This window comes from Salmo salar, unplaced genomic scaffold (assembly GCF_965601325.2).
Source record: "Salmo salar unplaced genomic scaffold, fSalSal1 ptg000867l, whole genome shotgun sequence".
NCBI classification, from domain to species: domain Eukaryota; kingdom Metazoa; phylum Chordata; class Actinopteri; order Salmoniformes; family Salmonidae; genus Salmo; species Salmo salar.
In genome coordinates this window covers 172,864-199,284 of record NW_027675530.1, presented here as the reverse complement: position 1 = coordinate 199,284, position 26,421 = coordinate 172,864, and the positions used below count along the sequence as shown (strand labels likewise).

General features: G+C 41.1%; 2 long non-coding RNA genes across 2 annotated transcripts in view; one reads left to right on the top strand and one right to left on the bottom strand.

Moving 5' to 3' along the window:
- The window catches only part of LOC145877332 (uncharacterized), a 166,532-nt gene that overhangs the window by 78,723 nt on the left and 61,388 nt on the right, over window positions 1-26,421 (top strand). The gene's annotated exons all lie outside the window — the stretch shown is intronic.
- On the bottom strand, window positions 22,275-23,013 carry LOC145877326 (uncharacterized). The gene is made up of 2 exons (XR_014391649.1): window positions 22,901-23,013; window positions 22,275-22,604 (listed from the first exon to the last, which is right to left on the bottom strand). It is a non-coding gene; the product is annotated as an uncharacterized LOC145877326 (long non-coding RNA).

Genomic DNA, 26,421 nt, shown 5'->3' with positions numbered 1-26,421 from the left:
AGGCAGGTATCAACATGCCGAGTCGTAGGCGACAACCTGGGTTGTATTCATTAGTTTACTCCACAGCCAACAGTTTTAAGATGTTAAATAAAACATAAACCGTTTACTCTAAACGCTGTACAATGTGACCTAAACGGTTTCTGTTGCCGAAACGTTTTGCTACGGTGGGCACTAATGAATACACACAAACTGTTTTGAGGAAGTGTAAGTTGTTGTTAGTCTCTCGAACAATATTTATTTGTCTCTCTTTCACACAACATACCTTCCTGAGTGAAAGGAGTTAACTGTAGATTATAAAGAGAACATGTTTGTTTGCTGCTTGTTGTGTTTTAAGCCTGTTTTGAGAAGACAAGTCTATAGACCTATGATACAGTACACTCTTAGAATAAAGGGTTCCAAACGGGTCCTCCGGCCGTCCCCATAGGAGAACGCTTTTGGGTTCCAGGTAGAACCCGTCTGGCTTCCATGTAGAACCCTCTGTGGAAAGGGTTCTTCACGGAACCCAAAAGTGTTCTACCTAGTACCAAAATATGTTCTACAAAGGGTTCTCCTATGGGGACAGCCAAAGAACCCTTTTAGATTGTAGATAGTGTAGGAGCGATCACCCTGGGGCACACAGATGGGCACAGAACGAATTCACCCCACGCATCTAATTTATATCAAATACATTTTAAGGAGAGAAGGACTATTATAACACTGTCTACCAAAAACATAATTAACTATATGAATACACATAACAATATCATCAACTATATTAATACACACAACAATACCATCAACTATATGAATACACACAACAATACCATCAACTATATTAATACACACAACAATATCATCAACTATATTAATACACATAACAATATCATCAACTATATTAATACACACAACAATATCACCAACTATATTAATACACATAATAATACCATCAACTATATGAATACACACAACAATATCATCAACTATATGAATACACACAACAATATCATCAACTATATGAATACACATAACAATATCATCAACTATATTAATACACACAACAATATCATCAACTATATTAATACACATAACAATATCATCAACTATATTAATACACATAACAATATCACCAACTATATGAATACACATAACAATATCATCAACTATATTAATACACATAACAATATCATCAACTATATTAATACACACAACAATATCCTCAACTATATTAATACACACAACAATATTATCAACTATATGAATACACACAACAATACCATCAACTATATTAATACACATGACAATATCACCAACTATATTAATACACACAACAATATCATCAACTATATGAATACACATAACAATCGTCGTCTTACCTTTTATCTCTCAATAGAAACAGAGTCTGTAATGATCATTCGGTCGTTGAAAGTTACTTTCGTTTGCTCTGCTCATTTACATATCAGGTTCTGCCTGTTCTCTCTCCACTCCCTCTCTCTTTACAGCTCTTACAATGTGCAGCTCCTCTCTCTCCCCAGGGGTAGCAGCTCCTCTCTCCCCAGGGGTAGTAGCTCCTCTCTCCCCAGGGGTAGCAGCTCCTCTCTCCCCAGGGGTAGCAGCTCCTCTCTCCCCAGGGGTAGCAGCTCCTCTCTCCCCAGGGGTAGCAGCTCCTCTCTCTCCAGGGGTAGCAGCTCCTCTCTCCCCAGGGGTAGCAGCTCCTCTCTCCCCAGGGGTAGCAGCTCCTCTCTCCCCAGGGGTAGCAGCTCCTCTCTCTCCAGGGGTAGCAGCTCCTCTCTCCCCAGGGGTAGCAGCTCCTCTCTCCCCAGGGGTAGCAGCTCCTCTCTCCCCAGGGGTAGCAGCTCCTCTCTCTCCAGGGGTAGCAGCTCCTCTCTCCCCAGGGGTAGCAGCTCCTCTCTCCCCAGGGGTAGCAGCTCCTCTCTCTCCAGGGGTAGCAGCTCCTCTCTCCCCAGGGGTAGCAGCTCATCTCTCCCCAGGGGTAGCAGCTCCTCTCTCTCCAGGGGTAGCAGCTCCTCTCTCCCCAGGGGTAGCAGCTCCTCTCTCCCCAGGGGTAGCAGCTCCTCTCTCCCCAGGGATTTGAAGACATTAGGAGCTACTTTTGAACACATACATCTACAGTGTATTGCCAACAGCTTCAAACATTGACTCTGACCTGTCCAAAAAGCCAATCTGATTAAATTACCCCTCAATCCCTTCTTTCTTTTTTTCTCTCTCTCTAAAGTCACACTTTTTTGATAGTACTTTTAAAAGTGGCAATATTTCGAGAATAAAGTGTCAATATTTTGATAATATACTCAACATTATATTTTTAGAATGAAGTCTGTTATGAATGTAGGGGATGTGTTTAATAAGTGCATGTCTCCCTGACTACCTGTTGCTGTACCACTGTTGAAATGCCTCAGTTAGATGTCCTGGTGAAACTATAATAAAGTCTGTTATATTTCTAGATGAATGTAGGGGATGTGTTTAATAAGTGCATGTCTCCCTGACTACCTGTTGCTGTACCACTGTTGAAATGCCTCAGTTAGATGTCCTGGTGAAACTATAATAAAGTCTGTTATATTTCTAGATGAATGTAGGGGATGTGTTTAATAAGTGCATGTCTCCCTGACTACCTGTTGCTGTACCACTGTTGAAATGCCTCAGTTAGATGTCCTGGTGAAACTATAATAAAGTCTGTTATATTTCTAGATGAATGTAGGGGATGTGTTTAATAAGTGCATGTCTCCCTGACTACCTGTTGCTGTACCACTGTTGAAATGCCTCAGTTAGATGTCCTGGTGAGACTATAATAAAGTCTGTTTTATTTCTAGATGAATGTAGGGGATGTGTTTAATAAGTGCATGTCTTCCTGACTACCTGTTGCTGTACCACTGTTGAAATGCCTCAGTTAGATGTCCTGGTGAAACTACCCTTTAGAATTGGATTTACTAAAGTTTGTATCATTCACAACTAAAGTTGCCAAATAACAGTTTAAAATTAACACTTTTATACTCAACATAGACACTTCATATGAACACTCACTCTGGAATGATACAAATATCCTTTTTATTTCATTCAAGCAAAATACAGTTATATTATTATTACTATAAAATCATATAATATAAAATAATGGCACATGACTTATATGTATAGACCCATCTAGTCTACTAAATGAACAAGCCTACATCCTATAACAAGGAGCATAGCCAGATAACATACAGTATCTAGTCTACTAAATGAACAAGCCTACAGTCTATATCATAGCCAGATAACATACAGTATCTAGTCTACTAAATGAACAAGTTTACATCCTATATCATAGCCAGATAACATACAGTATCTAGTCTACTAAATTAACACGTCTACAGTCTATATCATAGCCAGATAACATACAGTATCTAGTCTACTAAATGAACAAGCCTACAGTCTATATCATAGCCAGATAACATACAGTATCTAGTCTACTAAATGAACAAGCCTACAGTCTATATCATAGCCAGATAACATACAGTATCTAGTCTACTAAATGAACAAGCCTACAGTCTATATCATAGCCAGATAACATACAGTATCTAGTCTACTAAATGAACAAGTCTACAGCCTATATCATAGCCAGATAACATACAGTATCTAGTCTACTAAATGAACAAGCCTACATCCTATGGCATGGAGCATAGCCAGATAACAGTCAGTAGGCCAACTCATATTCCGTTCTTCTATAATACATGTTTATTTAGATCTGCCTAAAATAAATAATGGATTCATTGTGATGGTGTGTATTAAATTGATTCATCATTTTTTTATGTAGATGTTCCAAAGGTGCTCATCAGTGGTTTGTATGAGGCTGGTAGACAGTGGTTTGTATGAGGCTGGTAGACAGTGGTTTGTATGAGGCTTGTAGACAGTGGTTTGTATGAGGCTGGTAGACAGTGGTTTGTATGAGGGTTGTAGACAGTGGTTTGTATGAGGCTTGTAGACAGTGGTTTGTATGAGGCTTGTAGACAGTGGTTTGTATGAGGGTTGTAGACAGTGGTTTGTATGAGGCTTGTAGACAGTGGTTTGTATGAGGCTTGTAGACAGTGGTTTGTATGAGGCTGGTAGACAGTGGTTTGTATGAGGCTTGTAGACAGTGGTTTGTATGAGGCTTGTAGACAGTAGTTTGTATGAGGCTGGTAGACAGTGGTTTGTATGAGGCTGGTAGACAGTGGTTTGTATGAGGCTTGTAGACAGTGGTTTGTATGAGGCTTGTAGACAGGGGTTTGTATGAGGCTGGTAGACAGTGGTTTGTATGAGGCTTGTAGACAGGGGTTTGTATGAGGCTTGTAGACAGTGGTTTGTATGAGGCTTGTAGACAGTGGTTTGTATGAGGCTTGTAGACAGGGGTTTGTATGAGGCTTGTAGACAGTGGTTTGTATGAGGCTTGTAGACAGTGGTTTGTATGAGGCTTGTAGACAGTGGTTTGTATGAGGCTTGTAGACAGTGGTTTTTATGAGGCTGGTAGACAGGGGTTTGTATGAGGCTTGTAGACAGTGGTTTGTATGAGTCTTGTAGACAGTGGTTTGTATGAGGCTTGTAGACAGTGGTTTGTATGAGGCTTGTAGACAGTGGTTTGTATGAGGCTTGTAGACAGGGGTTTGTATGAGGCTTGTAGACAGGGGTTTGTATGAGGCTTGTAGACAGTGGTTTGTATGAGGCTGGTAGACAGTGGTTTGTATGAGGCTTGTAGACAGTGGTTTGTATGAGGCTTGTAGACAGTGGTTTGTATGAGGCTTGTAGACAGTGGTTTGTATGAGGCTTGTAGACAGGGGTTTGTATGAGGCTTGTAGACAGTGGTTTGTATGAGGCTTGTAGACAGGGGTTTGTATGAGGCTTGTAGACAGTGGTTTGTATGAGGCTTGTAGACAGTGGTTTATATGAGGCTTGTAGACAGTGGTTTGTATGAGGCTGGTAGACAGTGGTTTGTATGAGGCTTGTAGACAGTGGTTTGTATGAGGCTTGTAGACAGTGGTTTGTATGAGGCTTGTAGACAGTGGTTTGTATGAGGCTTGTAGACAGGGGTTTGTATGAGGCTTGTAGACAGTGGTTTGTATGAGGCTTGTAGACAGTGGTTTATATGAGGCTTGTAGACAGTGGTTTGTATGAGGCTGGTAGACAGTGGTTTGTATGAGGCTTGTAGACAATGGTTTGTATGAGGCTGGTAGACAGTGGTTTGTATGAGGCTTGTAGACAGTGGAGGCCTGTAGTTGCTATACGTGTCAATGTTAATTAACAGTAATTTACCTTCAGGTCAGCAGTCTTTTGCATGACAATAACCGTCAGACAAAAAAAATCAAGCTCTAGGTGTGTGTCTGGGTCTCCTACATCATGACAGCTCTAGGTGTGTGTCCAGGTCTCCTACATCATGACTCCACAGCTCTAGGTCTGTGTCTGGGTCTCCTACATCATGACTCCACAGCTCTAGGTCTGTGTCTGGGTCTCCTACATCATGACTCCACAGCTCTAGGTCTGTGTCCAGGTCTCCTACATCATGACTCCACAGCTCTAGGTCTGTGTCTGGGTCTCCTACATCATGACTCCACAGCTCTAGGTCTGTGTCTGGGTCTCCTACATCATGACTCCACAGCTCTAGGTCTGTGTCCAGGTCTCCTACATCATGACTCCACAGCTCTAGGTCTGTGTCTGGGTCTCCTACATCATGACTCCACAGCTCTAGGTCTGTGTCCAGGTCTCCTACATCATGACTCCACAGCTCTAGGTCTGAATCTGGTTGTCCTACATCATGACGCAACAGCTCTAGGTCTGTGTCTGGGTCTCCTACATCATGACTCCACAGCTCTAGGTCTGTGTCTGGGTCTCCTACATCATGACTCCACAGCTCTAGGTCTGTGTCTGGGTCTCCTACATCATGACTCCACAGCTCTAGGTCTGTGTCTGGGTCTCCTACATCATGACTCCACAGCTCTAGGTCTGTGTCTGGGTCTCCTACATCATGACTCCACAGCTCTAGGTCTGTGTCTGGGTCTCCTACATCATGACAGCTCTAGGTCTGTGTCCAGGTCTCCTACATCATGACTCCACAGCTCTAGGCCTGTGTCTGGGTCTCCTACATCATGACTCAACAGCTCTAGGTCTGTGTCTGCGTCTCCTACATCATGACTCAACAGCTCTAGGTCTGTGTCTGGGTCTCCTACATCATGACTCCACAGCTCTAGGTCTGTGTCTGCGTCTCCTACATCATGACTCCACAGCTCTAGGTCTGAATCTGGGTTTCCTAAATCATCCTCTTCCCTCCATGTCCTCCTGGCTGCTGCTGTTCTAAGTGTTCCACTGGCCTGCTGTTGTCATCTGTCCCCCTTTGCTCATCTGAGATGTTTAGATTACATCATATTTGAGGACACATACTTTAAGGGCCTATGTGTTTTTCATGTTTTGTTCTCCTACAATCTAACCACAAATCTGGCCATCTTTTCTCCTCCCTTCCTGACTGCCCTCCCCCTTCCCTTCTCAGTTCAAGTTTGTTTATTATATACACATGATAGACACTGTGGCAGGGTGCCCCCAGTGATGCGTTGGACAGACCGCATCACCCTCTTGTTGTGTTTCGAGGGATGCATGGCTCTCGACATTCGCCTCTCCCGAGTCCGTATGGGAATGATGGGAGTGCAGTGATGGGACAAGACTGTAACTATCAGTTGGATATCACAAAATTGGGGGTAAAAAATAGGATGAACATAGATGTACACAGAATGTAATTTCACTTTATACTGAGTACCTTCACCTTGACAATGTGACACAAACAATGTACTGAACACCGTACCGGTTTCTCAACTCACAATAACTATGGATAGCAGCCGCCACCGATAAACCACACAGAAGAAGGGTCTGGGGCGACAACAGTAGCTAGTTAGCCGTACACCACACAGAAGAAGGGTCTGGGGCGACAACAGTAGCTAGTTAGCCGTACACCACACAGAAGAAGGGGCTGGGGCGACAACGGTAGCTAGTTAGCCGTACACCACACAGAAGAAGGGTCTGGGGCGACAACAGTAGCTAGTTAGCCGTACACCACACAGAAGAAGGGGCTGGGGCAACAACAGTAGCTAGCTAGCCGTACACCACACAGAAGAAGGGGCTGGGGCAACAACAGTAGCTAGTTAGCCGTACACCACACAGAAGAAGGGACTGGGGCAACAACAGTAGCTAGCTAGCCGTACACCACACAGAAGAAGGGGCTGGGGCAACAACAGTAGCTAGTTAGCCGTACACCACACAGAAGAAGGGGCTGGGGCAACAACAGTAGCTAGCTAGCCGTAAACCACACAGAAGAAGGGACTGGGGCGACAACAGTAGCTAGTTAGCCGTACACCACACAGAAGAAGGGACTGGGGCGACAACAGTAGCTAGTTAGCCGTACACCACACAGAAGAAGGGGCTGGGGCAACAACAGTAGCTAGTTAGCTGTACACCACACAGAAGAAGGGGCTGGGGCAACAACAGTAGCTAGTTAGCCGTACACCGGTAAACAGTGTCCTTTGTGCCCACCTGTCGGGCATTGTTCTCCCACTTTTCTGTTAATGAAAGTGAGAGCAGGTAGGCGGGATCGAAGGACACTGTCTTTTAATTAAATCAAACCCGGTCAGGGGCTGGGAAGGTGGGGGGCCTGCACCCTTACAGCAGGTGGGGGGCCTGTCCCCATACAGCAGGTGAGGGGGCTGCGCCCATTTAGCAGGTGGGAGTCCTATCCCCATACAGCCAACAAAAAACTGAGTGCTGGTTTAAACTCTGGTTTGGGCTTGGAACCAATGGGTCATTGGTATGCAGGAACCAATGGGGTCAAAACGTTAGCTAGCTACAACATGTAAAAATTGACCAGAGGTAATTGACATTAGCTAGCTAAAATTAGCCAGCTAGCTAGCAAAATCTTCCTTGATGTTTTTCTCCCGAAAGAATGCAGAACAGGGAATACCACTTAGCAGGAGTTGTTGTGTAAATTTAGTTGTTTTCCAGTAAGTGTTGTTGTGTAGCTACCAGTCTGTCCTGGAATGGAATGTTGATGTGGGTGGTAGTAGTCATGCAGAAGCTATTGATAATAAGAGGGCGCAAGCATATTTTCACCTTCAGGTTCCTCCAAGAATCATTTATGATAAGAAAGGTGAAAATATGAAACCATTGATTAGGAAAGGTTAAAATATGAACCCATTGATTAGGAAAGGTTAAAATATGAACCCATTGATTAGGAAAGGTGAAAATATGAACCCATTGATTAGGAAAGGTTAAAATATGAACCCATTGATTAGGAAAGGTTAAAATATGAACCCATTGATTAGGAAAGGTGAAAATATGAACCCATTGATTAGGAAAGGTTAAAATATGAACCCATTGATTAGGAAAGGTTAAAATATGAACCCATTGATTAGGAAAGGTTAAAATATGAACCCATTGATTAGGAAAGGTTAAAATATGAACCCATTGATTAGGAAAGGTTCCCAGAGGAACTCTAAAGATGAAAAGGTTCTTGTAAGAATATTCTTTACATTTCAACTTTCCTAATTGAACCCCTAATTATTTTAATTTTTTAATTACATTTTTTGTTTAACCTTTATTGAACTAGGCAAGTCAGTTAAGAACACATTCTTCTTTACAATGACGGCCTAAACCGGCCAAACCTGGACGAAGCTGGGCCAATTGTGTACTGCCCTATGGGACTCCCAATCACGGCCGGTTGGGATACATTCTGCATTCTTAGTGTGTTCTTCTGAAATAGGCTAGATTTTCTTCATGCCATGTTTGTTTAGACCTGTCTCAGATAAATACTGGAGTTATTGTGATGGTGTCGGCTTTATTACATGGATTTATTAGACTTTTTAAAATGTAGGTGTTCCATAGGTCTGTATCAGTGGCTTGTAGGCTATGTTTGGAATCCAGTAGATGCTAAATGTGTTGATGTTAATTAAGGGTAAATTACCATGAGATTGTCAGTTATTTGCATGACAATCACTGGCTGACAAAATGTCATGACCGACACAGCCCTAGGTGACATCAATAAGGGATCATAGCTTTCACCTGGATTCACCTGGTCAGTCTATGTCATGACCGACACAGCCCTAGGTGACATCAATAAGGGATCATAGCTTTCACCTGGATTCACCTGGTCAGTCTATGTCATGACCGACACAGCCCTAGGTGACATCAATAAGGGATCATAGCTTTCACCTGGATTCACCTGGTCAGTCTATGTCATGACCGACACAGCCCTAGGTGACATCAATAAGGGATCAGAGCTTTCACCTGGATTCACCTGGTCAGTCTATGTAATGGAATAAACAGGTATTCCTAATGTTTTGTACACACAGTGTCTATCATGTGTATATAATAAACAAACTTGAACTGAGAAGGGAAGAGGGAGGGCAGCCAGGAGGGAGGAGAACAGTTGGCTAGATTTGTGTTTAGTTTGTAGGTGAACAAAACATGAAAAATACGTTGGGGCTAGGGGGCAGTTTTGAGAATTTTGAAAAAAATATGTGCCCGTTTTTAACTGCCTCCTACACCAACCCAGAAGCTAGGATATGCATATTATTAGTAGATTTGGATAGAAAACACTCTAAAGTTTCCAAAACTGTTTGAATGATGTCTGTGAGTATAACAGAACTCATATGACAGGCAAAACCCTGAGAGAAATCCAACAAGGAAATGAACATCTGGTTCCTGTAGTTTTCTCAAGTCCTTGCCTTTCTGACACACAGTGAGTTAGGACTCAAATAGCACTTCCTAAGGCTTCCACTAGATGTCAACAGTCTTAGAAAGTAGTTTGAGCCTTTTGCGGTAAACACAGACCGAAGGAGAACGCTGGTAATCAGGTGCCCTGAATATCACATCAATTCATAGGGCGCGTTCATGTGAGAAATCCCTTTGCGTTCCAAAACGTTTTTCAAGGCAATGCAAACGTCTGGTTGGAATATTACTGAAGTTTCACGTTCTCAAGGCCCTAAAGATTGATGCTATACAACGTTTGACATGTTTGAACGAACGTAAATATAACTTTTTCTTGACTTTCCGTCGTCACATTTCCCTCGCGCGCCCTACATTTTGAGTAGCCTACAGAACGCGCAGACAACATGGAGTTATTTGGACATAAATCATTAACTTTATCGAACAAAACAACATTTGTTGTGGACCTAGGATTCCTGGAAGTGCCTTCTGATGAAGATTATTAAAGGTAAGTGAATATTTCTAATGCTATTTATGAAAATAGATGACTCCAAGATGGCCAGTGTCTATAATTGCCTGCTGTTTTTTTTCTGACCACAGTACTCAGATTATTGCAAAGTGTGCTTTCCCAGTAAAGTTATTTTGAAATCTGTCAACGCGGTTGCATTCAGGAGATGTTAATCTATAATTCTTTGAATAACAGTTTAATATTTTATCAAGGTTTATGACGAGTATTTTTTAATTTGTTGTGCTGATTCACCGGCATTTTTGGAGGCAAAATATTTTCTGAACATCACGCGCCGATGTAAAATGCTGTTTTTTGATATAAATATGAACTTGATAGAACACAAAATGCATGTATTGTCTAACATAATGTCCTAGGAGTGTCATCTGATGAAGATTGTCAAAGGTTAGTGCTGCATTTTAGCTGGTTTTCTGCTTTTGGTGACGCTTGTCCTTGTATTGAAAATGGCTGTGTGTAATGTTTTGTCAATGTACTGTCCTAACATAATCTAATTTTATGCTTTCGCCGTAAAGCCTTTTTGAAATCGGACAACGTGGTTAGATTAACCTGTTATGGCTAGGGGGCAGTATTTTCACGGATGGATAAAAAACGTACCCGATTTAATCTGGTTACTACTCCTGCCCATTAACTAGAATATGCATATAATTATTGGCTTTGGATAGAAAACACCCTAAAGTTTCTAAAACTGTTTGAATGGTGTCTGTGAGTATAACAGAACTCATATGGCAGGCAAAAACCTGAGAAGATTTCATGCAGGAAGTGGCCTGTCTGACAAGGTGTCGTTCTTCTTGTCTCTGTTTATTGAAGAGTGAGGATCTTAGCTGTCCCGTGACACTTCCTACGGCTGCCATAGGGTCTCAGAAGGCGGCAAAACGCTGAATCGTGGCTTTGCAGGCTCTGGCTGAAACAAAGTAGCGCGTTTGGGTAGTGGCTGGTTACAGTACTGTGAGACTCAGGCTCGTGCCCGCGTCGACCGAAAGCTTTGTTTTCTTTCCTCTGTTTAGCTAAATGGACATTCTCGGTCGGAATATTATCGCTTTTTTACGAGAAAAATGGCATAAAAATGGATTTTAAACAGCGGTTGACATGCTTCGAAGTACGGTAATGGAATATTTAGATTTTTTTTGTCACGAATTGCGCCATGCGCGTGACCCTTCTTTACCATTCGGATAGTGTCTGGGACGCACGAACAAAACGCCGCTATTCGGATATAACGATGGATTATTTTGGACCAAACCAACATTTGTTATTGAAGTAGCAGTCCTGGGAGTGCATTCTGACGAAGACAACAAAAGATAATCAAACTTTTATAATAGTAAATCTGATATTGGTGAGTGCTAAACTTGCCGGGTGTCTAAATAGCTAGCCCGTGATGCCTGGGCTATGTACTTAGAATATTGCAAAATGTGCTTTCACCAAAAAGCTATTTTAAAATCGGACATATCGAGTGCATAGAGGAGTTCTGTATCTATAATTCTTAAAATAATTGTTATGCTTTTTGTGAACGTTTATCGTGAGTAATTTAGTAAATTGTTAGCAAATTCCCCGGAAGTTTGCGGGGGTATGCTAGTTCTGAACGTCACATGCTAATGTAAAAAGCTGTTTTTTGATATAAATATGAACTTGATTGAACAAAACATGCATGTATTGTATAACTTAATTGTGTTGATGATGAACAGAAGAAGCACTGGATCTGGCTAAATTGTCCACGTCAGAAGCAACATGTATTGATCATCGGAGCAGGGCGCCTGCCAAAGAAGTTATCGCTGGAGTCTTGTTGGATATAGTTGACGAGTACCTTAGTCAGAAAATCCCAGGAGTGGTCAGTGCAGGTCACCTGACCCCTATGGTAAATGGAAGGAAGGAGAAAAGCCTATTGATAGGATCTGTGCACCCGATTAGACAACAATCACACCATTAACATCTGCTACCCATGTGAATGTGACCAATACAATTTGATTTGATTGATTTGTACTGTCATATTGTGATCAATATTAAAAAATGTCCACCTCTCTTCTTCCATCTGGTTGATGATCCTTTATTAGTCACATCTGGCACATCATTTCATTCAGTTGAATTGAGTTTATACACAAACCAGATTGTTGTGTCAAGAATTTGACAAATAAACATTCTACAATATTTACAAACACCAAGAGTTTGAGTTTATTTTATTTTTACAGGGACAGTGCACATTAATCAACGTTTCAGTAAAAGTGACGGTTTTAGCCAGCCGGCTAATTTTCAACCGCAGTCCCTGGGCAGGTTATTAAAAACAATTACAATATAGACAATCATTGAACAGTGAGCACACGCAGAGCAACATAGATGTAGCATACAGACAGAGCAACATAGGACAAGCAAGATGTAGCATACAGACAGAGTAACATAGATGTAGCATACAGACAGAGCAACATAGAACAAAAAGCAACAAGACAAAATCCATAAAAACAACAGTGTTTTCACACCTCACAAGCTCCAGACAACAGACAACATGGAAAGTGGCAATACACAGCTAGGGATTATGTTCACAAATCTGATTGACCTTTAGCCATGTCTTCATGCAATTTGTGAAAGTGTGATATGTGGTGCAGTTATGTGTGTCTGATGGCAGTGTATTCCAGACATGGGACGCTCTCACAGAGAAAGCGGATTTACTAAAGGTGCTTTTCCTTAAGGGAACTATACAGTCACCTCTCATGGCAGACCTTGTGGATCTGCTGCCATATGTTTGGGTTTTCTGTTTAACAAAAATACTGAGTGGAGGGGGAGCCAGGCCATTTAGGATCTTGAATACAAGACATGCGTCGGTGTATTGCACAAGATCTTCCCAACTCAGGAGCTCATGCTTTCTGAGGATGTAACAGGTATGATTTCATCCATCTCAAAGCATCGGGGGAAAAGTTGAACTTGGACAATTTTGTGATGAGAATCTCATGGTTAACAGTATCGAAAGCCTTCCTTAGGTCCAGAAACACAGCCCCGACAACGCCCCCTTTGTCCATCTTGGACTTCACATTTTCCAGAAGAAAGAAGTTAAAGCAGAAGAAAGCAGTTATGTTATAAATACAAGTTCAATCTGTACTTCAATGCACATCTGTTGTGCATTATAAAAACAGAGGAAGAAAGAGGAGGTGGTGAGAGAGGTGTAAAAGACAGAAAGGGAAAGAGGTAAGCACATAGGAGCAGGGAAGGCAGCACATGATTAATGAATCACAGTGCTACATAAATATTCTCTCAGTTCATCACAATTACATAATAGTGTCTCTCGTCGGCCCAAAGGTTCTTAAAAGCAGGTGAGGTGGTGATGATGGGACTGGGGGTTGGCATCCTCTCACATCAAAACATACCTGCAGACGAGAGACAGATGGAGAGAGAAAGAGAGCATGTTTAAACCTTGTGTTTTTATTTTTTATTCTAACATTGTTAGTCATCAATCAGGAGGTGAAATGTAAAACTGACCTTGGATCATTAACTCTGGGACTACTGCATCTCTGTCTGTATTTCAATGTAAAGCATCTCTTTAATAATACTTCCTGTATAATATAAACTGACCTGGGATCATTAACTCTGGGACTACTGCATCTCTGTCTGTATTTCAATGTAAAGCATCTCTTTAATAATACTTCCTGTTGACCTGACCAAGTGACCTCTCACCTCTGATCATGCTGTGCCCTCTATGTAGCCAGTTCAGATGCAGGAGGGGTTCGTCGACACAGCTGATATAACCTAGAGGATTTAGGGAGAAGAGGAGAGAGGGATGAAGTGAAGGAGAGAGACTGTTATTGAGAAAATAAGGTAGTTAAAGCAACAGTGTTCAACAGGAATCTGTGTGTGGCCTCACCTGGTGTCCACACCACACTAAGTGGCTGCAGAGTACTTTATGCTGAAAAACATGAATGGACACATGAGGACAAACAATACAGCGTAGTTATAGAAATAATGAAGTGTCTTACTATTCTCCATGGTTGGCCCTCTTGCCTATTCTTTGAAGGTGGAAGGAGCCACAGTTATACACCTGAACCTGCTTACTGCACAACACAATCCATCAATCAGATTGATACATGAGTGTGTAGGTGTGGGTTATAGGGTGTCTAATTGTTCTACATTTTTTCAATATGGGTGATTTAAAATAGCCTGTTTTGTTTTTGTACAGACATCACACACCCTTACCTAAACAGCACCCTCACCTGAGAAGTAGAAATCAAAGGGAGAGAAACTGTGAATTGAATAACTGCAGTTGACATAGCTCAGTAAATGGAAGAATACTCTTATTGCAATGTGAATGGCTCTTAAAAGAGCCTTTGGTTGTGCATAGTGTAGTCTATGGTGTTGTCAGGGAACAGCACCCTCTTTGATGAAGTAGGAGGTGAAGATCTCCTGCACACGGATTGCCTCTCTTGCTGCGTTGTTGGACCCCATCCTTGAAACATCCTGCAGAGCAGCAGACTCCTCCTCTGGCACACGGCGGCGAGCTGCAGATCCCCTCCTGGTCCTCGTGTCCATCCTCATGAAGTTACGCAGGACACAGGTAGCCTTCACACACCTGAATTCCTCCAGGAGGCAGTCCTAGATGACCCTGGTCACCCAACCTTGCAGTGCCCTACACGGTAACTGTAGGCAATCGTTTTGAAGGAATCTCCAGTTACAAGGTATCTGTAGGAATATGGAAGACAATGTAATTACTAGACTGTTACATCACCAGGTCATTGTGGATTACTAAAGTATAATATCCCTGATAACAAATCATGATAACATTGGATTGATAGATGCATGGGCACACATATGTACATGTGTAGCATGTGACAATAACAGGATCATATCAAGGATGGCATCACAAATGAAAACATAAATACCACTTGAAGCTTGATGATGAGTTGATCATTTGAATCAGCTGTGCAGTGTGAAGGCAAAAACAAAAATGTGCCCCTTTGAGTCCCCAGGACTGAGAACCACTGCTCTTCATTGAGACCTCTTCATATGTAGACTGGCTTTCATAGAGCTCTTTATCTGAGGACAGAATACATTTTTTACATTTACATTTTAGTCATTTAGCAGACGCCCTTATCCAGAGCGACTTACAGTAGTGATTGCATACAATTCATACATTTCATTTTAATTACAAGCATTTTTTTTTTTGTACTGGCCCCCCGTGGGAATCGAACCCACAACCCTGGTGTTGCAAACACCATGCTCTACCAACTGAGCCACAGGAAAGCCGAGGAAGGAATACCTCACAAGAAACAGACTTCATTATAGTCAAATTACACTACACTGAATATTATGTTACTATTATCTCCGTCCTCACTTCTAGGGACAGGAACTACACAAAAGTACCTGCCCTATCCAGAATAGCCTCCTCTCTCACTGACAGTTGGGGCTGCTCTCCTTTCACCCTCCTCCATGGCTGTTAGCTAGCTACCTACAAATGCATGTGGAGTTTGTTTTTTACAGTGATAAATACATCAAGATAGCTAGCTAAAATGAAGTTAGGTAGCTGGTGATATTTAATTATATCTATACAGAATGTGATATTTAATTATATCTAGTTATCTATCTATACAGAATGTGTAGTTGGCTAGATAGCTAGCTCATTTAGCAGCTCATTTGAGTTAGCCTGCACTGTAGCTAGTTAGCTAATAATACATCGGGTTTTTTTACATTTTCAAAATCTATTTACTTACTTACTTGAATAGGTTCTTCCAGCCATGTGGACAACTGGAAACAGGGCAGTAAAGTTTGTCACCAGAGCGTTTTAGAGGATATTACTATTGAACTATGTACCCATTTAATAACCAGACCTTCATACAAACTTGCTCTGCTGAATTCTTGACGGAGTCACAATGGGCGGCCTAAGAGGCATCTAGTCCATCTGCTGACTGGACGCAGTTCAGTAAAATGTACATTTTATCTTCAGACAACAAGTTAAAGGGGTCAAATACATATTTCACTCATTAAAATGCAAATCAATTATTAACATTTTTGACATGCGTTTTTCTGGATTTTTTGTTGTTGTTATTCTGTCTCTCACTGTTCAAATAAACCATTAAAATGATAGACTGATCATTTCTTTGTCAGTGAAAGTGTAAGTGGGCAAACGTACAAAATCAGCAGGGGATCAAATACTTTTTTCCCCCACTGTATCTCAGTCTATGCTGCTCTAGTAGTACTATACTAGTTAATAAATGGAACACTAGTCACTTTAATAATGTTTGCATATCATTTCTCATCTCATATGTATAAACTGTATCTCAGTCTATGCTGCTCTGACATTGTTTATCCATATATTTATATATTCCTAATTCCATTCCTTTACTTAGATTTGTGTGTATTAGGTATTTGTTGTGAAATTGTTAGATATTAATTGTTAGATATTACTGCACTGTGGGAACTAGAAGGACAAGCATTTCACTACACCTGCAATAACATCTGCTGAACACCTGTATGTGACCAACAACATTTGATTTATTATGAAGGTCATTTGTGTCAAATGTACTTTTCCCCTCATTCACCCCACCTCTTTACATTGCTGATGCATATTCAGTGGCCTGACTGCGTCCAGACGATGTCAAAGGCCCATCCTGGTAGATCTGAACCTAATGCAGCTTGGAGTGATCGGATGACAGAAGTCACATTTAGGTGCCAGGTGTAACTGAGGCCATAGATGCTCCATATACATTACTTTGAGTGTTTTACATAATATGACTAAATGTGTTTATTTCTGTGTTGCAGGGGCAGTCAGAAATGGAACAGCAAGGCCACAGAACATGACATAAGCAGAGCTGTGGGAGACCACCTCAAGCCCCTGGTAGAGCCGGGGGTGGTGTTTACCACTCCACCACGCCTTCAGCAGGCTGGAAAAGTGGGATTGATCTGGTTGATCCATTTGTTTGTTTCGGTTTGCAGTAGTTGAATCCTTTGACGTATTGTTGAATTAAACATTTATCTTCAACAAATGCACTGGGTTGGTTGAAAAGTGATACTAAACGTACATACCAGCACTATTTTGACATAGTGGGAGATATACTGAATTTATACTTTTTTCATAATAAGATCGACCAAGATACGTATTGGTTTAGCAAGAGTCTGTTGATTGTCAGTCATTATGTTAATTTCTTTTGCAATATGTTCAAATCAAGCTTTATTTATACAACACATTTCAGACATGGATGCTTCACAGGAAAAAAATAAAACAATGAAAATAAACAGAAATATTTACCACAACAAACATAAGATTAACAACTGAAAGACGAATTAGCATTCTAAGGAAAATCCATTGATTAAAATATTAATTGGATGCAACATCCAACCCAAAATATAACTTGTTTTTTAGGAGGGGCTCTGAAAGACACTATGGGGGTGTCCACTGGAAGTTGACTAGTAACAACAACTGGGACCTAAAAGACACCCACCATGAGACCCACTAAATCTGCCCAAGAAGAGGAAAACAAAAGAAAAACCCACACCAAACTTAAAGACAGGAAGCAAACCAAAAAGGTGGAGCAACTAAAGGTGTTGACTCTCCACATGTATCAAGACAACTGGAGCACTGGGCCAGACACTCTTAAATAGAACCTGGACCAGCTCAGGTGAAACACCTTCCCACTAACGAGATGGACAAGCCAGCACAGGTGTAACACATACTGACTAACGAGGTGACACCAATCAGTGCGTCCTACGTGCTAACGAGCTAGACGGGCTAACGAGCTAGACGTGCTAACGAGCTAGACGTGCTAACGAGCTAGACGTGCTAACGAGCTAGACGTGCTAACGAGCTATACGTGCTAAAGTCCAACCTCAAAACATAAATGGAAAAACCAAAGCCTATAACACCTTAAGACAACAAATATATCCTATATTTTTGTTGGACAAGTTTGCTCACCACCAACAGAAAACAACTTCCATTTCACATTATAATCAACTACAATGATTCACCTTCACCAATATAAACATGGTGTCTACTGGCTGTCAACAATTAAAAACAAGAAAAAACACGTATTTCTAAACAATAATATACAATAGGATTATTTGTTTCTCCTTTTTCTTTCTATAGAATCCTAAATCCCACTAGCTTCTAGAACTCTCGTCTTCCTAAATCCCACTAGCTTCTAGAACTCTCCTCTTTCTAGATCCCACTAGCTTCTAGAACTCTCGTCTCCTTGGAACGAGCCCAAACAAAACTCATCTCCAATACGGAAAAACGTGCAGTCAAAATAAATAAAGATCCATAGCAACGCACTAGCTAAACGCAAAACACAAATCTTATATCCATTTGGGGGGAAAATCAGGTTGAACCTGCTCTTTGAAACTAACACAACAAAACAAAAAACACATGGAGATGGAGATATCTTTTACCTCACTGGTTAGAGGACAACCTGCAGAAGACAGTCAGCTACATTTTGGAGTGATGCATTTAAATTTAGGGGTCCCTAAACAAAGGAACACAACACTTATTTGTCATAACTCATCGATATCATGTTGAAATCAATTGTGCCGAGAGGAGGGAGATGAGATTGCACGTCCTGTTAAAACTAACAGCTCAAAAACCACACGGAATCTGGGAGTAATGTGTACATCCCTGGTTAGAGGACAATTTGTAGAAAACAGCTCGCTACATTTTGAAGTGTTACATTTTGATTCCAGTGGGTCACCAACGTGGTAAGTGTAACACAACTCTTTTTTTGTTAGTCACTTTTTATTAAATCTCATAAATAGTACTCTTCCATTTCAGAGCCTGGATTTTCCCCCTGAGGCTAATATCCATATCATGTTGAAATCAATAGAACAGGGGACAAACGTTTAGGGTTCTACATTGTGACATCATTAAAATACTCCTACTACAATGTTAAAACATTCTACATTGTGACATTATTTCATTGATATCATGAAACAACTCCTTAATGTATTTTCTGATGTTTGATCAGAGATCTTTTATCAGAGTATCTCGTCACATTGACCACAGCTATAAGGTTTCTCTCCTGTGTGTGTTCTCTTGTGTTGAGTCAGATCTCCAGATTGACCAAAACTCTTTCCACATTTACCACAGCTATAAGGTTTCTCTCCTGTGTGTGTTCTCTGGTGCACTGTCAGATGTCCAGATTGACCAAAACTCTTCCAACATTTACCACAGCTATAAGGTTTCTCTACTGTGTGTATTCTCTGGTGTACTGTCAGATTATCAGATGTAGTAAAACTCTTCCCACATTGATCACAGCTAAAAGTTTCTCTCCTGTGTGCGTTCTCTGGTGTAAAGTCAGATGGTCAGATCTAGTAAAACTCTTCCCACATTGACCACAGCTATAAGGTTTCTCTCCTGTGTGTCTTCTCTGGTGTACAGTCAGAATGCTTGATGTAGTGAAACTCTTCCCACATTGATCACAGCTATAAGATTTCTCTCCTGTGTGTATTCTCTGGTGTACTGTCAGATGATCAGATGTAGTAAAACTCTTCCCACATTGATCACAGCTAAAAGTTTCTCTCCTGTGTGTATTCTCTGGTGTAAAGTCAGTTCTCCAGATTGACCAAAACTCTTCCCACATTGACCACATATATAAGGTTTCTCTCCTGTGTGTCTTCTCTGGTGTACAGTCAGAATGCAGAGGTCTCGAGGTCAACTATTTTTGATGTGTTTTCGGGTATCATTTTCTCCAGACCATCGGCTCTTTCGTTTATCTTTGCAGAGACAGCATCGATTATGTTGACCTGTAATTCGCGCAAAGATAATTCTTTATGTGTCTTTTTGGGTGCAGGACTATTGACTGCATTGTCAGAATCAACCGAATGTCCAGAATCCTCCATTTCTTCTCCTGAGGAGTCAGGTGGCGGTTTTTCTCCAACGTATGAGTGCTCAGCTAGCAACTGCCTTCTCCTCCCTTTGCTCTTTCGCACATTTTTTCCTTCCATTTCTCAAAGTTATGAATCAAATTATCGGTCAACTAAGTGTTGTTCTCTATTGTGTTTACTATAAGCCAAGTTCCGTTACATTTAAGTAAGTTTGAGAGGGATAAAAGTTAAGGTTACTCGGAGCAAGCTGAAATCTCGTCTACACTCGCCGCCATCTTCCAGCGCCAGGAGAGAGGGGTACCCCTACACAGAACTGAACTGGATCAAAGATGGCGGACAGAAATACTAGGAGAGAGGGGTACCCCTACACAGAACTGATCTGGATCAAAGATGGTGGACAGAAATACTAGGAGAGAGGGGTACCCCTACACAGAACTGAACTGGATCAAAGATGGCGGACAGAAACACTAGGAGAGAGGGGTACCCCTACACAGAACTAAACTGGATCAAAGATGGAGGACAGCAATACTAGGAGAGAGGGGTACCCCTACACAGAACTGATCTGGATCTAAAGATGGCGGACAGAAATACTAGGAGAGAGGGGTACCCCTACACAGAACTGAACTGGATCAAAGATGGAGGACAGAAATACTAGGAGAGAGGGGTACCCCTACACAGAACTAAACTGGATCAAAGATGGAGGACAGAAATACTAGGAGAGAGGGGTACCCCTACACAGAACTGAACTGGATCAAAGATGGAGGACAGAAATACTAGGAGAGAGGGGTACCCCTACACAGAACTGAACTGGATCAAAGATGGCGGACAGAAATACTAGGATGGAAGCAAATGTAAGGGATTATAACTTCATAACGAATCATGCAAAAACATGTACAGTTGACAGGAATGTTAGTTCATGTAGAGACAAACGATTATGCATTTTTTATCGTAAAGTTCATTTACGAAAATCGAGATTTAGCCAGCTAGCTGACTAGCTAACATTAGCCAGCTAGCTGACTAGCTAACATTAGCCAGCTAGCTGACTAGCTAACATTAGCCAGCTAGCTGACTAGCTAACATTAGCCAGCTAGCTGACTAGCTAACATTAGCCAACTAGCTGACTAGCTAACATTAGCCAGCTAGCTGACTAGCTAACATTAGCCAGCTAGCTAACTAGCTAACATTAGCCAGCTAGCTGACTAGCTAACATTAGCCAGCTAGCTGACTAGCTAACAATAACCAGCTAGCTGACTAGCTAACATTAGCCAGCTAGCTGACTAGCTAACAATAACCAGCTAGCTGACTAGCTAACATTAACCAGCTAGCTGACTAGCTAACATTAGCCAGCTAGCTGACTAGCTTTATGGCTGTTGTGACATGAGTATGTAATTGTAATTCTGGTTGTTTTAGGGACTCCTGAAATAACCAGCAAACCAGGCGGTCGTTTTGTTAAACAGTGGATGTATAGAATCTAGTTAGCTGAAGAATTTACTGCAAATTGAATGTACAATTGTGTAAGCTTCCCTTGCTGATATTTGCCATGCAGATAGATGAAATAACGTAGCTAGCGATGTTCTTGCTTATTGTGCAGTGGATGATTAAAATACCTGTATGCCTATGGATGTGTAGCTAGCTATCTAGCCGATCTGTGTATGGACCCAAACGTTTGGTATACATATTAGTTCAGAACCTAGCTATGAACCTCAGCTATCATAGCCAGTTGTATCAACTTCAAAACAGCCTGAATGACATTAATGAAGCCTATGGATTGAGTAGAATATAATATCATGTTGTACCAAGGATGCAAGTCGTATATACTTGTAGTTATTACCATGCATGAGATCCCCACATTGTAGCCTGTACATTTAATATATTCACTGATCATGTACTCTACCTTGGCAAATAAAGGTGCAGTTTAGGTATGAATGTCTTTGAGATTATTTTTCAGTCATATCCAATACCAGGAGTATCAAATTCCAGTCTTTGAATGACGCTGTGTCTGCATGTATGTATTACAATTATACACTTCAACAGTGTTTACCAATCTTGATCCTGGGACATCAATGGTTACACATTGTAACTAATAGACTAGAAACAGGATTTAACTAGTTAATTCATATATACAGAAATATAATGTTAAAAAACAGAACACTACACTTCCTATGCATCATGTAAATACTCTAACACTGGTTCATCTCAACATCTAATGCCCTTCATCTGCATTGATCTGATAAACACAGGATAGGTGGAGTATTTCATCACATTACACTTCATTTCAACCAGTAGAGAATGTGAAACGCTTTATTGAAAAGCTCATTATCCAAGTGTTATAAATACAAGTTTAATCTGTACTTCAATGCACATCTGTTGTGCATTATAAAAACAGAGGAAGAAAGAGGAGGTGGTGAGAGAGGTGTAAAAGACAGAAAGGGAAAGAGGTAAGCACATAGGAGCAGGGAAGGCAGCACATGATTAATGAATCACAGTGCTACATAAATATTCTCTCAGTTCATCACAATTACATAATAGTGTCTCTCGTCGGCCCAAAGGTTCTTAAAAGCAGGTGAGGTGGTGATGATGGGACTGGGGGTTGGCCTCCTCTCACATCAAAACATACCTGCAGACGAGAGACAGATGGAGAGAGAGAGCATGTTTAAACCTTGTGTTTTTATTTTAACATTGTTAGTCATCAATCAGGAGGTGAAATGCACAACTGACCTGGGATCATTAACTCTGGGACTACTGCATCTATATCTGTATTTCAATGTAAAGCATCTCTTTAATAATACTTCCTGTATAATATAAACTGACCTGGGATCATTAACTCTGGGACTACTGCATCTCTATCTGTATTTCAATGTAAAGCATCTCTTTAATAATACTTCCTGTTGACCTGACCAAGTGACCTCTCACCTCTGATCATGCTGTGCCCTCTATGTAGCCAGTTCAGATGCAGGAGGGGTTCACCGACACAGCTGATATAACCTAGAGGATTTAGGGAGAAGAGGAGAGAGGGATGAAGTGAAGGAGAGAGACTGTTATTGAGAAAATAAGGTCGTTAAAGCGACAGTGTTCAACAGGAATCTGTGTGTGGCCTCACCTGGTGTCCACACCACACTAAGTGGCTGCAGAGTACTTTATGCTGAAAAACATGAATGGACACACAAGGATAAACAATATAGCGTAGTTATAGAAATAATGAAGTGTCTCACTATTCTCCATGGTTGGCCCTCTTGCCTATTCTTTGAAGGTGGAAGGAGCCACAGTTATACACCTGAACCTGTTTACTGCACAACACAATCCATCAATCAGATTGATACATGTGTGTGTAGGTGTGGGTTATAGGGTGTCTAATTGTTCTACATTTTTTCAATATGGGTGATTTAAAATAGCCTGTTTTGTTTTTGTACAGACATCACACCCTTACCTAAACAGCACCCTCACCTGAGAAGTAGAAATCAAAGGAAGAGAAACTGTGAATTGAATAACTGCAGTTGACATAGCTCAGTAAATGGAAGAATACTCTTATTGCAATGTGAATGGCTCTTAAAAGAGCTTTTGGTTGTGCATAGTGACGTCTATGGTGTTGTCAGGGAACAGCACCCTCTTTGAAGAAGTAGGAGGTGAAGATCTCCTGCACACGGATTGCCTCTCTTGCTGCGTTGTTGGACCCCATCCTTGAAACTTCCTGCAGAGCAGCAGACTCCTCCTCTGGCACACGGCGGCGAGCTGCAGATCCCCTCCTGGTCCTCGTGTCCATCCTCATGAAGTTACGCAGGACACAGGTAGCCTTCACACACCTGAATTCCTCCAGGAGGCAGTCCCAGATGACCCTGGTCACCCAACCTTGCAGTGCCCTACACGGTAACTGTAGGCAATCGTTATGAAGGAATCTCCAGTTACAAGGTCTCTGTAGGAATATGGAAGACAATGTAATTATTAGACTGTTACATCACCAGGTCATTGTGGATTACTAAAGTATAATATCCCTGATAACAAATCATGATAACATTGGATTGATAGATGCATGGGCACACATATGTACATGTGTAGCATGTGACAATAACAGAATCATATCAAGGACAGCATCACAAATGAATACATAAATACCACTTGAAGCTTGATGATGAGTTTGAATCATTTGAATCAGCTGTGCAGTGTGAAGGCAAAAACAACAATGTGCCCCTCTGAGTCCCCAGGACTGAGAACCACTGCTCTTCATTGGGACCTCTTCATATGTAGACTGGCTTTCATAGAGCTCTTTATCTGAGGACAGAAAACCTCACAAGAAACAGACTTCATTATAGTCAAATTACACCACACTGAATATTATGTTACTATTATCTCCGTCCTCACTTCTAGGGACAGGAACTACACAAAAGTACCTGCCCTATCCAGAATAGCCTCCTCTCTCACTGACAGTTGGGGCTGCTATCCTTTCACCCTCCTCCATGGCTGTTAGCTAGCTACCTACAAATGCATGTGGAGTTTGCTTTTTACAGTGATAAATACATAGCTGGTCAGATGTGAAGGAGGAGGTTGATCATCAGGAGTCAGATGTGAAGGAGGAGGTTGATCATCAGGAGTCAGATGTGAAGGAGGAGGTTGATCATCAGGAGTCAGATGTGAAGGAGGAGGTTGATCATCAGGAGTCAGATGTGAAGGAGGAGGTTGATCATCAGCAGTCAGATGTGAAGGAGGAGGTTGATCATCAGGAGTCAGATGTGAAGGAGGAGGTTGATCATCAGGAGTCAGATGTGAAGGAGGAGGTTGATCATCAGGAGTCAGATGTGAAGGAGGAGGTTGATCATCAGGACTCAGATGTGAAGGAGGAGGTTGATCATCAGGAGTCAGATGTGAAGGAGGAGGTTGATCATCAGGAGTCAGATGTGAAGGAGGAGGTTGATCATCAGTGAACCTCTAGGATTGTGGCTGGGCTGGTGTTTACACATCCAGCTTGGTCATATATTTTGATACATTGAATGTTGATATTGTGAACCTATGTTATATATTTGTACCTCCTGTTTCAGGAAGTGATGTCACTAAGTACTGCCCCAATATATACAGTGCAGTCGGAAAGTATTCAGACCCCTTCACTTTTTCCACATTTTGCTCCGTTATTCGAAAATGAATTAAATAAATATTTTACCCTCAATCTACACACAATACCACATAATGACATCACAATAGCCCATAATGACACCACAATAGCCCATAATGACATCACAATACCCCAGAATGACATCACAATACCCCATAATGACAAAGCAAAAACAGGTTTTTATAAATGTTTCAAATGTAACAAAAACATCAACTGAAATATCACATTTACATACAGTACCATTCAAGGGTTTGGACACACCTACTCATTCAAGGGTTTTTATTTTTACTATTTTCTACATTGTAGAATAATAATGAAGACATCAAAACTATGAAATAACACATATGGAATCATGTAGTAAGCAAAAAAGGGTTAAACAAATCAAAATGTATTTTATATTTGAGATATTTTAAAGCAGTCACCCTTTGCCTTGATGACAGCTTTGCACACTCTTGGCATTCTCTCAACCAGCTTCATGAGGTAGTCACCTGGAATTAATTTCAATGAAATGTTAATTTGTGGAATTTCTTTCCTTCTTAATGCATTTGAGCCAATCAGTTGTGTTGTGACAAGGTATGGGTGGCTCTCATGAGGATTGCCACAGGAAATGAAGACCCAGAGTTCCCTCTGCTGCAGAAGATACGTTCATTAGAGTTAACTGCACCTCAGATTGCAGCCCAAATAAATGCTTCACAGAGTTCAAGTAACAGACACATCTCAACATCAACTGTTCAGAGACTTCATGAATCAGGCCTTCATGGTTGAATTGCTGCATTGCAAAAACACTGTTTACAAAAGCTTTGTTATTAAAGAACGAGAAAGCCAGCACACTGTTTACAAAATAAAAAATGTCTTTCAAAAACAAGGACATTTCTAAGTGACCCCAAACTTTTGAACGGTAGTATACATCTACATGATGTATTGTTACACCATGTAGGAGCAGTATAGACCTAGTCTGTTCATTATATACATCTACATGATGTATTGTTACACCATGTAGGAGCAGTATATACCTAGTCTGTTCATTATATACATCTACATGATGTATTGTTACACCATGTAGGAGCAGTATAGACCTAGTCTGTTCATTATATATATCTACATGATGTATTGTTACACCATGTAGGAGCAGTATAGACCTAGTCTGTTCATTATATACATCTGCATGATGTATTGTTACACCATGTAGCAGCAGTATAGACCTAGTCTGTTCATTATATATATCTACATGATGTATTGTTACACCATGTAGGAGCAGTATAGACCTAGAATGTTAATTATATACATCTACATGATGTATTGTTACACCATGTAGGAGCAGTATAGACCTAGT